The 15,736-nt window shown below is 45.3% G+C and overlaps 2 long non-coding RNA genes across 2 annotated transcripts; both read left to right on the top strand.

Annotated features, from left to right (window-relative positions):
- Positions 1-4,608: 4,608 nt before the first annotated feature.
- LOC310657992 lies at positions 4,609-14,535 on the top strand. Its single transcript, XR_014502070.1, has 3 exons — positions 4,609-4,970; positions 5,460-5,636; positions 14,277-14,535. It is a non-coding gene; the product is annotated as an uncharacterized lncRNA (long non-coding RNA).
- On the top strand, positions 6,021-9,311 carry LOC310657994. Its single transcript, XR_014502072.1, has 3 exons — positions 6,021-6,197; positions 7,816-7,921; positions 9,149-9,311. It is a non-coding gene; the product is annotated as an uncharacterized lncRNA (long non-coding RNA).
- Positions 14,536-15,736: the final 1,201 nt, after the last annotated feature.

Here is a 15,736-nt window from a genome sequence, read left to right as displayed (position 1 = left end):
TCCACCCCCATCGTTCTGCCCGGACACTGAGGTCCAGCTCCGAGGGCCTTCTGGCGGTTCCCTCACTGCGAGCGGCCAAGTTACAGTGAACCAAGCAGAGGGCCTTCTCGGTAGTGGCGCCCGCCCTGTGGAACGCCCTCCCATCAGATGTCAAAGCGATAAACAACTACCTGACATTCAGAAGACATCTGAAGGCAGCCCTGTTCAGGGAAGTTTTTAATATGTGACATTTTAGTGTATTTTTCATCTTTGTTGGAAGCCGCCCAGAGTGGCTGGGGAAACCCAGCCAGATGGGCGGGGTACAAATAATAAATTATTATTATTATTATTATTATTATTATTATTATTATTATTATGCAGTCTTAGTGTCACACTTGAGGTCAAACTGCACACTATAGGCAGCACATGACATCTTCTCTGACTTAAATTTAAAGCAGCAGGAGGAGGAGGAGGCTGCGATCTTGAGTGGAGGATCAACAGGAAGGAGAGCAATGGCTTGTCGCCTGTCCCCCGCCGCCCCCTTGGGATATTTTCCTACTCAAGATTGCTCCCCAATTGCTTTTTCTCTGGGGGGAAGGCACAGTGGGAAGAGAGATAAGTGCCTGTATCTTTCCCTGCAGAGTGAAAAGTAGGTTGTGTGCATGGGAGGGTAATCACCACCAGCACCCCAGCCAGCCCTCTGCTGAAACTTGCAGCCAGTTCTGCTTCAAAACGAAAGGAATTGCTTCAAAACGAAAGGAATTGCTAGAGAAAAGATACCTGCAGATATGTGAGCCAAACAGTTTGGCCCTTGGAAGATTGATTTAGGATATTGACACACAGATAATGACAGCTTCATTCTGCCTACAGGAAGGTGCTTTTCACCGAGACAAAAATCAATTAGGCTCTCCCTGTGACGAGATGTTGTTAAGGCCTTTCTGTCTCACGTTCTTCGTATCGTTGTATAGACTTGCTACTAATTAGTGTGCCTGTTCTTCTACCTACTACATGAGCATTTTTCTTCAGGGATTTTGCCCTGTGCATTTATCCTCTGCCACAGCAGTAAGTAGCAGTGGTCAACCTTTATGAATACAAATACTAAAGGAAGCCCTGTGGATGCAGATAAGGGAAAGATGCAAGGCTCAGCACTGCAAAAACCTTCAGCATTCATTGGCCAGTCACAACTGCACAAAGCAGATGGTGAAATGGAGAGAAGGGGAGAATCTGGATGCTCCACTCGGATGCCTCCCTTGAGGGTCACACTTTTAATAATTGATTTATCAGCAAATTTATACCCTGTCAATGACACGACTCAAAATCTACATACTGCTCTGCATTTGAAGAAACTGCAACAACTTACGGCACCAATCCGAACTTTTAAAGGCTGTTTTGTTGAAATTGCAAGCGGCGCTCCATTTTTTTTACTCGGGTCACTTGCAGATGACTTGTTTATCGAGCGTCCATCCAGATTGGCTAGCACAAAGTTTGCAGGGAGGTGTGAGCAGTATCACACCAAACAATTGTTATGCCACACTTTCCAGTCATGTTTCATGCCGCAAATTAAACGTCCAGGGTGGTGAGAGCAAGTTTGTGGTGCACAAGCACCAAATCCATTTTAACTGCGTAACCTAAATTTGCTAGTATGTAATTGAATCTCACCTGCAAAACAGCAACGATCTGGAAGTGCCCTTATCCACACTTCCTCTTGTCTTGCAGCTTTCCCCTGAGAGAAACCACTCTTTAGCTCTGTGGATTGCAGTTTGCTCTGATTTAAAGCTAAAGAGCAGGTTTTCACTGGAGGAAAAGTGAGGCAAGAGGGGAACTGCTCAGATCTGTTTTTTCTAGGCATGGGATAAATGGAAGGGTGGATGAACCCTAAATTGCTGTAATGATCATCCTGGTTACCAGGATAGCAGCTTAACAGAGGCTGGAACAGTAAGAAGCTGGTTAGAAATGGCCACCTTCCACCCAAATTTTTGTTATTGTACGTATGCAAAACCATGTTCAAAATCACTTAGGTCCAGTGGCGTAGCGTGGGGGGTGCAGGGGGGGGCGGCCACACCGGGCGCAACATCTGGGGGTTAGGGTTAGGGGGTGCAAATCCACGGGTTAGGGGGCGCAAATTACTTGCCTTGCCCCGGGTGCTGACAACCCACGCTACACCACTGCTTAGGTCTTCAGGTTTTCCCCCTATGAATTGCTAATCTAACTGGCTTTGGTACTCCCCATAGAAGTACTGCCACATATATCACAGCAGGGATTATGATGTTATCTCCTGCGGTGCTATTTGCCAATTTTCTGCGTGCAAAATAAATAAGCTTTTCTCAGAAAGGAAACTCGCCAAATAAACTAATCAGAGAAATGGGAAAGATATATTAGCAAGCATAGCTGAAAGTTAATTTGCCAGCTATATTTCCAATGATCCTGTATCAAATCTACCAAATGTACCAATCAAAATGTCGTGAATTAGCAAGCTAACTTTTCAGTCCACCCGAATGCTTCATCAGCATGGATGTTAAACAAAGAAGGAGGGTGGAGGTGCAGGGTTGGGGTGGGAAGAGTAGAGCTGGTTTGGGATTGAAGCCGCAGTGTCCATGTTCGCCAGAAATTCATTATGACCATAGAAGTACTTCTCATAGAAGCCTGTAAATGTGCAGTGCACTGGGGAAGAAAGGTGCCTACAGACTGGGACGCTGAGCTAAATAGAGGCCAGAATCAGTGGCGCAGCTAGCCGCTCAAGTGCCTGGGGCGGTGCATGAGCCCTGCAGCTGGGAGCGGAGAGAGCCGCCCATGGGGGCAGGGCAAGCTGCCCATGGGGGCAGAGAAGAGCCAAGGCAGGGCGCTCTGCATGGAGCCTCTCCCTATACTGCTCGAAAAAGCAGCGTGGAGCTTGCAGCCAGTCCGCCCCAGGAGAGACGCGTGCCCCCCCCCACCTCACCTAGCTACCAGTGGCATAGGAAGGGGGGTGCAGGAGTTTTTTTTATAAAGTGTAGTGAGCCCAACTTTTCAAAAATTATTTTGAGAACACATATTTTTGCCATTTTGTCACCCCCTCAGAGATTGCACCTGGGGCAGACCGCACCCACCACACCTCCCTTCCTTTGCCACTGGCCAGAACCTGAATTTCCAGGGAATGTTCTTTTAGAGCAGCTCTTTTAGGGGAGCAGCGGAGGGCTCAATTAGTTGATGTGGTTGAAGGGAGACAGGCTGGAAGTCCAACAGAAACTTGACAAATGAAAGGTTCACTCTCTCACCACCAAAGGAACACAAGTGAATAGCAGGGAACCTGCAGAAAAAAATGTTAAAATAAAAATGTTACCTGGAGGGGAAAAAGAGAGAGAGAGAGACATTGCACATACTTTTTTAAACCAAGAAAATATTTAGTAAAAATACATTTAAAAAACAAAACAAATGAAAGTTTCAAAAAATCCTGGGTTAGGGCTTAGCCTCAGTCCTGATTGCTCCATTTCACTCCAATTACATTCATTTAGCAGCACATAGCCTCTGAAAAGAGGGAAAGAACCGCTTTTCCAAACGTTAACTGCATGCATCAGCTATATTTGGACGTCACACAAAAATGCTGCTGGGTGCTGATGCTCCTATGTCTTCTTCACACAGCGTAAATGTCTGTGCCATATGGCTCCATACACTCACAATCGAAATGCCCCACTTAGGCTACAGCATCCTCCAGGTTGTTAATAGAAACGATAATGGCAATTTCTGAAACGGTTAATAATGTAACCCTTCCTGAAGATCTCACGGTAGCAGACTTTACTGGTGGGTTACTGGGAATGGGTGGGTGGAAGTCTGGAAACCCGCCATACCCAAGCCATGCAGCAAAGATATGGAAAATATTGCCTAATGCAGCAGTTTAATTACAAAGAGTTTATCTCTTGATCCTGAGTTTAAGGATTTGCCTCTGGCAGATAACACAGCCAGCACGTGGAAGATGCTCAAGAGGCTAAACTCTTGCCATCAGGGAGGCGGCTTTGTCCTGTGGTCTCTGGCTTCATCAAGGCTTCTGGAAGCAGTTCATGCTCCAAGAGAAGCATGCCCTGGATATGCAGAGAGTGGGGTGGGTGAATGGGGTTGTAGCCTCCTGCCTTCCGCGTCCTCCATTGACGTGATACCTAGAAAGCACACACCATTCCACACATGCATCTCCATCACTATTTTGGGCAGCCAAGTGTATTTAGTAGTGTGTGCCAAGAAATAATACTTCACGGCGGGGGGGGGGGGAGCTTTTAATAGTGCAGGAGGTTATTAACTGAGCAATACGTCTGGCTCAAAGGAGAAAGTAAGGCTTCCTAATAGGAGGGGAAACAGGAGCAAAGGTTAAGTGGCTATTTCCAGCTAGCAGGAGAAAGTGAGACATTTAGGACGTAACCCTGTTAGGGATGTCAGAGAATTCTGATGCAAATGGAGATGGGAGCAGAAATTCCAGATATTCACTTATTTGTCCCATAACCAAAATCAACCCAGCCAACAATCTATATATTGATATTTGCTGCTGTTGTTATTTTCATCTCCGCAAATGATATTGTTGGGGAGCGGGGGGACGGAGACTGGGCTGTATGCCTGAGTCCCCTTCTAACTCCTGGATCCAGCAAGGATTAAATTACTGGAAGAGTCAGAGCAGCTTTTTGGTGAGGCAATGGCCCCCTAAGTATGAGTTGTTAAGGAAGTGGCTTGGTACCATAAATCAAATGAGTGGGCTCTCCCAACTGAACTGGCTGGTAGTTAGGACAAAATCCAGCATAGACCTGTGTGAGAGAGCAAGGAGCTAGAAGCCGGCTGCAGGCAGAGGACTGTGAGAGAGATGTGATTGATTTCTGCTGTAATCCAAGGCTGTGTCTATGGGAGAAGCAAGACCCTCCTGTGAGCCCTTCCATCTTAGGTTCGGGTTACATATATGTGTGAATAAGCCATATACCATAAAGACCCCACAATCTCCACTGGGCCTCATTTCCAAAAAGAAACATGAACCCTGGGTAAGTGTCTGGAATATCACACAGCTTGAAGACTGAGGTGGCGTGCAACAATATGGTTTATGTTGTTCCTTTTTACCAATTTACATTGTGTTTCTTTTGTATTGAAATGCATGGTGTTGTATAATATAACTGTACATAACTTTTCACCCGAGCGGACGGCTAGACAAATAACATTGTTTTTGTCAGAAGCCAACCCCAGGTGAAATGAAACAGAGGTGCTTGCAAAGAATATGGGGCAGAATGGAAACTGATGCTTTCTTATAACCCTAAATCTATATCTGTGGGGTGAAGGGATACAGGATTCCGTAGAAGTTCCACTACATTGGCAGAATCCCAGCTGGGCCTTCTTCTGCAGCCCCTATGCTCCTGGTGTGTATAATTGGGTGTTGGGACTCAGGAGCAGAGAGAGATGTTTGCCCCATGCTGTGTGTGAGGATTGGCTTCTGTGGGCTGATGAGGAGTTACAGAATATAACTTGTCTGACGGCAGGGTGAAAAGGTCTGAAGTGGAATAGCAGAGGAAAGGTAGAAGAAGCAGAGGCCTTGAAAAAGAGAAGCACGTTGTTCAATGGGCGCCCACAAGATTTATAAAAAGCAGGTGCTGTTTGCAAGCAAAGGGAGCTTTGAAAACTGGGATAGTCTGAATTAGAGCCAAGAGGAGACATACGTAAGTGTTGAGTGTAAAGTAGGAGACTGCATTTCACTTATTCAATTATTCAATTAATCACAGCTTTAGCTGCAAGTCGTTAGCTGGATATTTATGATCTAGCCCTGGTGCTGAAGGATTATATATTATTTAAGGCAGATTTGGGGTTGGTCAAAAGCAGCATGTTCATTATTCACATCCAGCAAATGATGGCTTGCACCACGCTGTTTTCTCACAAATTCGTGCCTGTATTATTCCCAGCAGAGGTGTGAGACTTCTTCAAGCAACAGCAAATGGAAGTATTTTGCTCAGAAGGAAGAGGAAGCCGATGTTGCCATTATGAGGTTGGTTGGTGGGTGGGGAGGGGAAGAAAGGGGATGAACCAGGAGTGCACCAATACAAAATCCTGATTCTCTGCCCCACACAACTGGAAACCTGTCTCGTTTTATTCTCCCTCGGGGTACTACAGGACCCAGGGAGCAGCTGGCCTGAGCTGCTTTCAAATATTCTGGCAAGATAGTAAGAATGAGCAGATGGCCTTACACACTCTTTCCATGCCTGACCCCGAATATGACTTAGTGAGTTCTCTATAATTCATGTCCTTAACTGTTTTCCTTCAAACGTTAAGATTTTCCTCTCCTTTGATTAAAAAACTTGCTGTGGCCATACACCCTTATCCTAACCACGTTTATTCAGGAGTACATCTCAGTTTGATTCCAGTGGGATTTACTCTCAGGTAACTATGCTTGGGATTGTAGCCTTTGTAGCATAAAAGTCCAACCCCCGAACAAAACAAAAAACCAGCCTTTGTGCTCAGCTCTTCTAAAGCCTGATGCCTCACTGTTAAGGCTTAACTGTGCTCTCTGGTATTGTTGCTATGGTAACCCAACAGTTTATCCCTCACTTCCAAATATATTCGCACAGTTCTTGTTAAACACTCCCCCCTCCCTTGCAATTCTCTATTGGAATCCAATTATCTTGCATTAATTCTAAATCAAATTCAGAGCAGCACAAACACCCGTAACATGTGTGTAAATGATTATTTTTATAATACTGTTAGCGCCACATGCACATATATATTCTGTGCCTTTGAACACGCAAGAAAGAAGCTATTTTCTGGTAAGAACCTGATACCAGGCTGTTTTGTTTTTGGCTTAGCTGGGTAAAATGCAATACCGCTGAAAGCTGCTGGCCTTGCAGACTCGAATTCCCAGCATCTCTTTCAATCCATAAAACAGGCACCCCAGTGGGATTCCTCCCCTGTATGACTTTGACAAAGTACATGTTCAGGATCTTGCCTTAAGTGGGGATGTCAGTCTCCGCAGTATATTTTCTAGCACTCCCATCAGACAGGATAGTTTGAATTTGCTATCATAAAACGTAGAAATGTCACTTATTGGCAGTTAAATATTAAGCAGGGTAAAAACACAAACACAAACATCTGAAACGAAAAGGAACCGTACCAAAACTAAAACAAGTAAACAAGCAAAAACCTGATTTGACAAGGCATTGCCATCAGAGAGCTCCACTCTGTGCTTGGAAGGATTTAAGCAACAAAGCTCTTGGCATAGAGGTAACATCTGTATATGAATTCGTAGTGGTACTTTATGGAACTGTCTGATCAATAGGAATCTATGGGTGCAAGTGGTTCACTGACCTCGGCCTACAGGAGTAGTCAGTGTCCTGGTGCTGAGCAGCCCATTTTGATCACAAGTCCATGGTTGGCCCCCCACATACTACCCCTATGTGACCGATCCTCTCCCTCAACTGCATAGGAGCACATCCAAAAGCTCTGCCATTCTGAGACCTATATTTTTATATTGTACAAGAGGTACACATATGGGACAGCATTTTGGCTGGTTGACATCTGATGACCTTTTAAATGTGTTGTGGCTTTATTTGTTTGTTTTTATCATATATTTTGTCTTTTTATATTTGTGAACCGCTCTGAGATCTATAGGTATAGGGCAGTATATAAATTAAACCAACCAACAAACTTTATACATGTTTGTTAACATCTACCCATGCCACAGTTAAGAAGCCAACATGTAAAATAATAAAAAGTGTATGTATCCTTATGTCCTTGCACTGTCCTTGACCTGAAACCCAATGCCCATTCCTATTTCCAGGCATGGCATTGAGATAGTTTTACTGACAAAGCCCCATTCAGCTGAGTTTTGTGTTTCGGATCTTCAGAGAGAGTGAAGAGAAGCTTTGCTCCAGAGATTCTATGTTGCCTCTTTGGACAGGAAGGCAGCAAGAAGGAACTTTGACCACAAACCTATGTCTGCATCTGATATCACCAGGTAAGATGCAACTGACCTGCCTGTTACATCAGGTGCGCTTCACTTTTATGTTCTTTATGCTAAAAAAAGAGAGAGAGGTCCTTTTGGCCAATTAAAAGGTTGCATTCTGCTCAGGCACCACTAGAAGGCATACACTGAATTGGGTACAGAACTTCAAATGACCCTGCCCACGGCACCTGTATCATGCTCATTGGTGTAAATGGAAGATAGTGGGATCTACACACAGAACCGAGAATATGTGATGCTCACAAACCTGTGGAAAGTCCATTTCAAATTTTATTTGTAGCTTACAGCAGAAGAGCAACGGTTGGGTAGCACCAGGAGCCACCTGACAAGCTGTCAGGTGGGGAAAAAACATTGGAAATATATCTAAGGCTCCTTAAATGTTGCTATAGGACTAAATATACTAAGGTATTGATTTAACATGGAAAAAGAGTTCAGAGAGCTAGACAGCTGGAAACAGTAGCAAGGTAATGATGACCTTTTGGGTTTGGTTTTCCCAGCTAATGTTTCCTTCACAGCTAAAAATTGAGGACAGAATAGCAACGGAGTAGAATCTATGCATGGAATCAATACAAGATTCTAGAGAACAAGAGATAAACAGAGAGCTGAGCTCCAGGCCACAGATGAGACCCATTAAGTATGACAGACAGCAATGCATGGATAAATGAGTGCTTTTAACACACACACACACACACACACACACACACACACACACGAAGGCGCACACACACACACAAAACACACTGAAGGAACTTCCCCAGAGATTCCACATTCTCTCATGAACTGAAAAGCATTCTGCTAAAAATGATCATTCCAACAGCCTCTGCTGGGTTGCGGGGGTGGGGTGGGATTTGTTACAACAATGTCAAAAATGGGGAGTGGGATACACCTGAATGGCCAAAAAAGTCTCAGGTCCCAATGCAAAAAAAAATAAATTGTGAATATATCATCTTCTTTAAATTATAAGAAAGGAATGCACCTAAAAGCAAATATGAAATCTGATTTCAGATAAAATTATATCTAATACCATCATATCTAATGACACGCAATTGTGTCAAACAATAGGTAAGGAAAGGGTGCACAGGGGCAAGAACAACTTTGTATAGTTTGGCTGTGTGTATTGAGATGTTTTGGCAATGCTGTAACAAGTGGGCTACATAGCAGCAATTGTCTTCTAATTGTTGTTTTGTTGTTTTATTAATTTATTGGATTATCTAATTCCAGAAAGCTGGATTTTTGTACATTTCCATCCCATGTGGAGATATGTAGTGGGTATGGTATAGCCCTTCCAGCAAGGTGGTGAGGCGCCAGGATGGATCATTGCCAGCTTGTAATTGCCAGACCATCTCTCTTAATCCAACCAACCCCAAGGCCTGCTGTCATCCAGTCAGAATGTAAGTGGGCATTTGCAGCAAGGACATAACAAGGAACTGCAAGCAGTTGGAGGGGCAGCACAGCAAGGCCATTTTAGTTGGATGTTCTGGGAGCTATGCTGCAGAGAAAAGCAGAACCCTCAGGGTATCCTGGCACCCACAGACCCCATGTTAGTAGTGCCAGGATTAAAGTCCCTCCATTTCCATGCCGATTGAAATTGTGCCTTAGATGGATGTGCCTATTCAAATTCTGTACCTGCCTCCATTACTAATTCTTAATATCCTATGCTAACTGAAGTTGCTTTTGGTGGATGTGCACCAGCAAGAATATATTCTAGTCTCCGTGACAGTTTTAGGACTTGGGAACCTCTGGTTTGCAAGGAAGCTAAGAGCCCCGTACAGCAGACCCGCCAGGGATAGTCCCAGATTTATAGAGTCTGGCCTGGTTTTTATATGATCCTGGAATGTCTCACTTTTCCTCTCTATTTTCATCAGAGAAATATTGGAGGGAGACAAATATACCTATATAATTTTTTGTCCAGAGACAAAAAAATGACAAGGCCAGTTTTAAAAATCTGATTTACATCCATTCTGACTTGTAACTTTATTCCTCAAAATTCTACTGAGGCTTTAGACACACATTTTTATGATGTAGCCAGCACAGTCTATTTTGGAAAATTCCAGTCCCCTTACCGAAGGCCACATCACCAGTCTGTCTAGTGACAAACATGGAGCCAGAGTCGCCTCCAAGAGCTCTTCTCTGTCTTTTACCAGGCTTGGAACCCTGGGCTGAATGAAAGAGGAGTCCTGATTTAGAATAGTGAGAGGAACAGCACAGTCTTTCTGCTCTCTGACTGATAATGAGCCTGGCACATTCTTCCTTGTGAAAATCAAGAGAGATACATTTTAAACTATTAATGAGAACAGAAAACAAATCTCTGAAAGAAATGCACATTCTTTGCATACAGCTTTTAAAGTGATGTTTCAATATCATTGCCACCACATTCTTATGAATAAACACGGGAACAGCTGGTAGGACGTCCACACAAAGAAAAGCTTCTGGGGCTCTGTTGCCACTCAATTCTAGCAGACTTTTTGAAGTCCCTTCCACCCAGGCCGAATGAATGGTAGGAAACTTCAGGGAGCAGCTTAAAGATTCTCCAAAAATTTGCAGCTTCTTGAGTTTGCTGGTAGTTCATCAGAAGGGACTTTTCAGCTCACAGACATGAATGCTGGGCATTGTGTAGGGTTTTTTAAAATAAATAAATTGCAGCAACTTTGATTTTCACTTTGAATCAGGTCACTGCACCATGGTGCAAGTAAACACTACTTAACACTGTCCAAGCTTACCAAAGGCAGATGTGTATACTAAAATAGCTGACTGCTATGATGATTCATAGAAGTAAGCCCCCATTGAAGTCAAGGGGCTCTACTTCAACAAAATGTAATGCAGCGGAATAATGTCAAGGTAAAAACCTGGTAAATATTTATTATTGATGGCAACTATGACCTGGAACGCGGGTGGCGGGTGGCGCTGTGGGTAAAAGCCTCAGCGCCTAGGGCTTGCCGATCGAAAGGTTGGCGGTTCGAATCCCCGCGGCGGGGTGCGCTCCCGTTGTTCGGTCCCAGCGCCTGCCAACCTAGCAGTTCGAAAGCACCCCTGGGTGCAAGTAGATAAATAGGGACCGCTTACTAGCGGGAAGGTAAACGGCGTTTCCGTGTGCGGCTCTGGCTCGCCAGAGCAGCGATGTCACGCTGGCCACGTGACCCGGAAGTGTCTCTGGACAGCGCTGGCCCCCGGCCTCTTGAGTGAGATGGGCGCACAACCCTGGAGTCTGTCAAGACTGGCCCGTATGGGCAGGGGTACCTTTACCTTTACCTTTTTATGACCTGGAAAAACTGTCTGCGGAGTGGACAAATGGCAGCTCCCTCGGCCTGTAAAGCGAGATGAGCACCACAACCCCAGAGTCGTTCGCAACTGGACTTAATTGTCAGGGGTCCCTTTATCTTTACCAAAAGCAGAGCCATTTGAGGACCTAGAAAAGGTCAGGTATACCTCCAATGTCCCTTGATAGGTTGTGGACTCTCCTTCACTGGAGGTTTTTAAGCAGAGGTTGGATGGTCATCTGTCCTGGGTGCTTTAGCTGAGATTCCTGTGTTGCAGGGGGTTGGACTAGATGACCCTTGGGGTCCCTTTTGACTCGACAATTCTATGATTCTATCTGACCACCATAGTTTAAATTCAGCCTCCATTGCTTCATTTGTTATTTCCTTAAGTTTGTCTCTTCCTTTCCTCTCCAGCGCAAGTTCCTGAAGTAGCTGAGACTCAGAACGCCCTGGCCTTTCAAAGCAGTAACTGAAATAATTGGTTACATAAAGTGAATTAAGTCACAGCTGACTAGTGAAGAGTTCAACTTAAAGAAGAGGAACTTCAACAGACAGAATGGGGCCACTGTATGACCTGAACAGAGAGTGCAGCCTGTAGGACTGGGATGCTTTCAGCACTACCAACAGAGCGCTAAAACACCGACTCATAAATATCACTAGCCTCAGTGTGCAAAAGTATCTCACACTCCTTTTGCAGCCTGAACCCTATGCATGTGGTGCAACAAACAGATTACAACAGGGAACAGTTCCATTACTTTTTGTAACAGCCCTATAAAAGGCCTGCAGGGGGTGGAAGGGGCTAAAATTGGGGTGGAGGAGTCAGCAAGTGCCATTTGCAAGATCTCATTAAGGGCCTTTGAGCATTACATTCATTTGCATGGGATTGCAGCCTTGACACCAAGGGGTTATTCTCATTGTAACTCCCTGGGCAGGTTGATGGACTTCTCTGTAAAAGCAAAAGCAAAATTAAGTCCAGATCTAAGAAGAGTCCAATGCCATTAGTATGTTACATACTTACGGATCTTCCCAAATGGTCCTGGCACCAACTGAAATAAATGCTGGATTGCACCAATTTAGTTTTATGACTTTATGCTGCCAAACATATGGCAAGGAGTAACACCAGTGTAATGGTTCTAGGGGTTGCTCGTGCGTAAGTTGCCATTACTCCTGGATGGTTGCCTGGTTGAACCCTTCTTGTCTGGACAGCCTCAAGTACCGTGGCTGCCTCAGTGGCTGGCAGAATCCGTCAGTGGGCGTTTCTTGAACCTCTTCCAGCATAGAAGCTGTTTGACGCCCAGTCTCCTCCTACTCTGCGTGCGCGGAAGTCTTCTGCGCAGGGAGGGTTTGGGCAGCGGAGTACCCGTACTCTCTCCGCTGGTCTCCTGCGAGGAGTCTTGGAGCCACCTCTCCGATTCCCCCATCTGCCCCCCTTCTCCACTGGTGTTACGCTGATTTCCTTCCCCAGCGGATGGGCTACCTCTCTCCCTACTGGGACCCTCTCCGCCTCCAGCTCCGATGGCAGTTCCCTGACAACCAGTATCCTGTGACAATCACTAATTAGAAGGCACGTTCGTTTTTAAATGTGTTCGCGCGCTGGCATATGCTAAAAACAAATCTTGCTGAGAATAGGTAACAATTAGTTGTGTTTCTGTCAGCGTCTATGAAATACATGGCCTGGCTGGCCTGGCTGATCCACTGGGATCCCTTCCAGATCTGGTTCTGTGACTAGGGCCCTCATTATGAATTATTCTGAGACAAGACCCCTTAAGGCCTGACCATAGACAATGGATAGCCTAGGACAGGGTGGTGAGTCCCAGATAGATAGATAGATAGATAGATAGATAGATAGATAGATAGATAGATGCACAGCATGGAAATGTGGGAGAACCTGGGGCCAGGGTGTGTGAGAGAGAATCTGACCCCTGAAATCCCATCCAGGGAAGGTCCAAGGGCACAGAACAGGAGTCAAATTGGCCCTCAAACATTCCTCGTCACGTCCCCTCCCTCCCATGCAGCTGCAGTCCGGACTATCCCTCTTCTTGTACATCCTGGAGGGGATGGAGGGAAGAGGCAGAAAGTCACAGATCCAAGGTCCCCTTTCCTTATCTGTGTATGTATGTTTTGGATGTGAGAGATGTTAGAGGTGAAGGAAATAATAATGCACAACACCCAGCTTTATATGTCTTCTTTGAGACTCCAACCACTTTTGGGTAAAGGGACCCCTGACCATTAGGTCCAGTCATGACCGAATCTGGGGTTGCGGCGCTCATCTCGCTTTATTGGCCGAGGGAGCTGGCGTACAGCTTCCGGGTCATGTGGCCAGCATGACTAAGCCGCTTCTGGTGAAAACCAGAGCAGCGCACGGAAATGCCATTTACCTTCCTGCCAGAGAGGTACCTATTTATCTACTTGCACTTTGAAGTGCTTTTGAACTGCTAGGTTGGCAGGAGCAGGGACCGAGCAACGGGAGCTCACCCTGTCGCAGGGATTCAAACCGCCGACCTTCTGATCGGCAAGCCCTAGGCTCTGTGGTTTAACCCACAGCGCCACCCGCGTTCCACTTTTGGGTAGGGAGGTGCAATAGTAACATTGCCAGCAGGGTGTTCTTGGGCTATGATTTTTACAACAAATCACAGCGTATAGCTTTCCATTTGGACTGTTGCTGCATCAGAGCACCATTAAAATCTCATGCGTTTTTCCCCTGAAAGGACTTTGGCAAAATGACCCTGTTTGCTCCCAGCAGAGGTATTTCTATCTGACAGCTTTCAAAGATATTTTGATTTGCCCCATCAACTCCCGGCTTTCTAAAGCATTCAGCAACCCCACCCCTCCATTCCCATTTCCCATCACTCACACAGTACTTCTCTTCCCTGTGGCAATTGCACAGCCAAGGCTCTTAAGGAAACACAATGAATAGGAAAAGGCTTCTTTCTTATTGCCAATTGCTCCCCTATTGACTCCCAGGCCTAAAGGCAGCTTCTTCATCTCCACTAGTTCTTTTGTAGCAGCTAGGAAGGCAGTCTATGCAGCTCTTCATGTTATAAGCATTTGCTTTGTAAGCATGCATGTGTTGTTGTCTTTTATGTACCAAGGAGAAGACGTGGAAGCATCTGGCACCAGAAGGCAGAAGTCAACCGTCTACAGAGCTGCCGTTCATGACTCTGGTTTCTTTGGGATAGACCCACACCCTACTTACAAGCCAATAAAAGCCTCACAGGTCAACTAGAAGCTCCATGAAGACACAGACCTTGGAACTTTTAGGCCATCCTATGCACTGAAGAGATACTAAAATTAAAATTAAAAATCCAACTTCCTACTACCTTGAAATCTGGAGCCGGTCTCCTATTCGAGGCTCAAAGAAATCCCACAGTTATGGGTCTCTGTTCAGATAATGAGTCTTGATCCGGTCTTTTCTAACAATGATGCTTCATATATTACATGGGTAGGCAAACTAAGGCCTATGGACCTGATGCAGCCCAATCACCTTCTAAATCTGGCCCACGGACGGTCCAGGAATCAGCATGTTTTTACATGAGTAGAATGTGTCCTTTTATTTAAAATGCATCTCTGGGTTATTTGTGGGGCATAGGAATTTGTTCATTTCCCCTCCTCCAAATTTTAGTCCAGCCCCCCACAAGGTCTGAGGGACAGTGGACTGGCCCCCTGCTGAAAAGGTCTGCTGACCCCTGTGCTATAACATGGAGCCATGACTCTTTATTCACCTCTTAGATGCTATAAATGATTTGCCCATGTCCCCCATTCCAGATGTTAAAACTGAAAACGAATGCATGTCTTTTCATAAGTGCCGCAATTCGGGAGACGGTTACATCACTTGGTTTCCTTTGCCATTAGGCAATAAGCCAAAGGAAAGTGGAATCAAAACGGTGAAACTGTTGCAGAACCTAAGTTCCCAAATAGAGGTTTGTGTGTGCGTGCGCATGTCATTCATGTAATCTGAAAACTAAACCAGACCAAACAAAGAATGTCTCAAATATTAATGGTCCAGGTTAGATTTCAGGACCATGTGTGGTGTAGGGAGCCAGTGTGGTATAGTGGTTAAGAGCGGTAGACTCCTAATCTGGGGAACCGGGTTCGCGTCTCCTCTCCTCCACATGCAGCTGCTGGGTGACCTTGGGCTAATCACACTTCTCTGAAGTCTCTCAGCCCCACTCACCTCACAGAGTGTTTGTTGTGGGGGAGGAAGGGAAAGGAGAATGTTAGCCGCTTTGAGACTCCTTTGGGTAGTGATAAAGCGGGATATCAAATCCAAACTCCTCCTCCTCCTCCTTCACTTTATATGCAGCAACTCCCACCTTCACTTCCTCATTCACAGTAACTGCACTTTGGCATGACCTTGAAACTACTTTGTGTTTTGTGAACTGCCCTGAGATATTGTGACAAAGGGGCAGCCTACAAAAACCAATGAATAAATATAAAATAAATAAACTAAGTAAACGGGTCATCATGGACCACAGCTCACCTTCAAACCAGAACCCAGTTGCTTTCTAATTAGGGTTAGCGGTAATCACAGTTACTGCAAACCAGGAAACTG

The sequence above is a fragment of the Podarcis tiliguerta genome, assembly GCF_965153285.1.
Source record: "Podarcis tiliguerta genome assembly, chromosome: 1".
NCBI lineage: Eukaryota > Metazoa > Chordata > Lepidosauria > Squamata > Lacertidae > Podarcis > Podarcis tiliguerta.
Note: the sequence above shows the minus strand (reverse complement) of the source record. Positions and strands in the feature narration are given on the sequence as shown.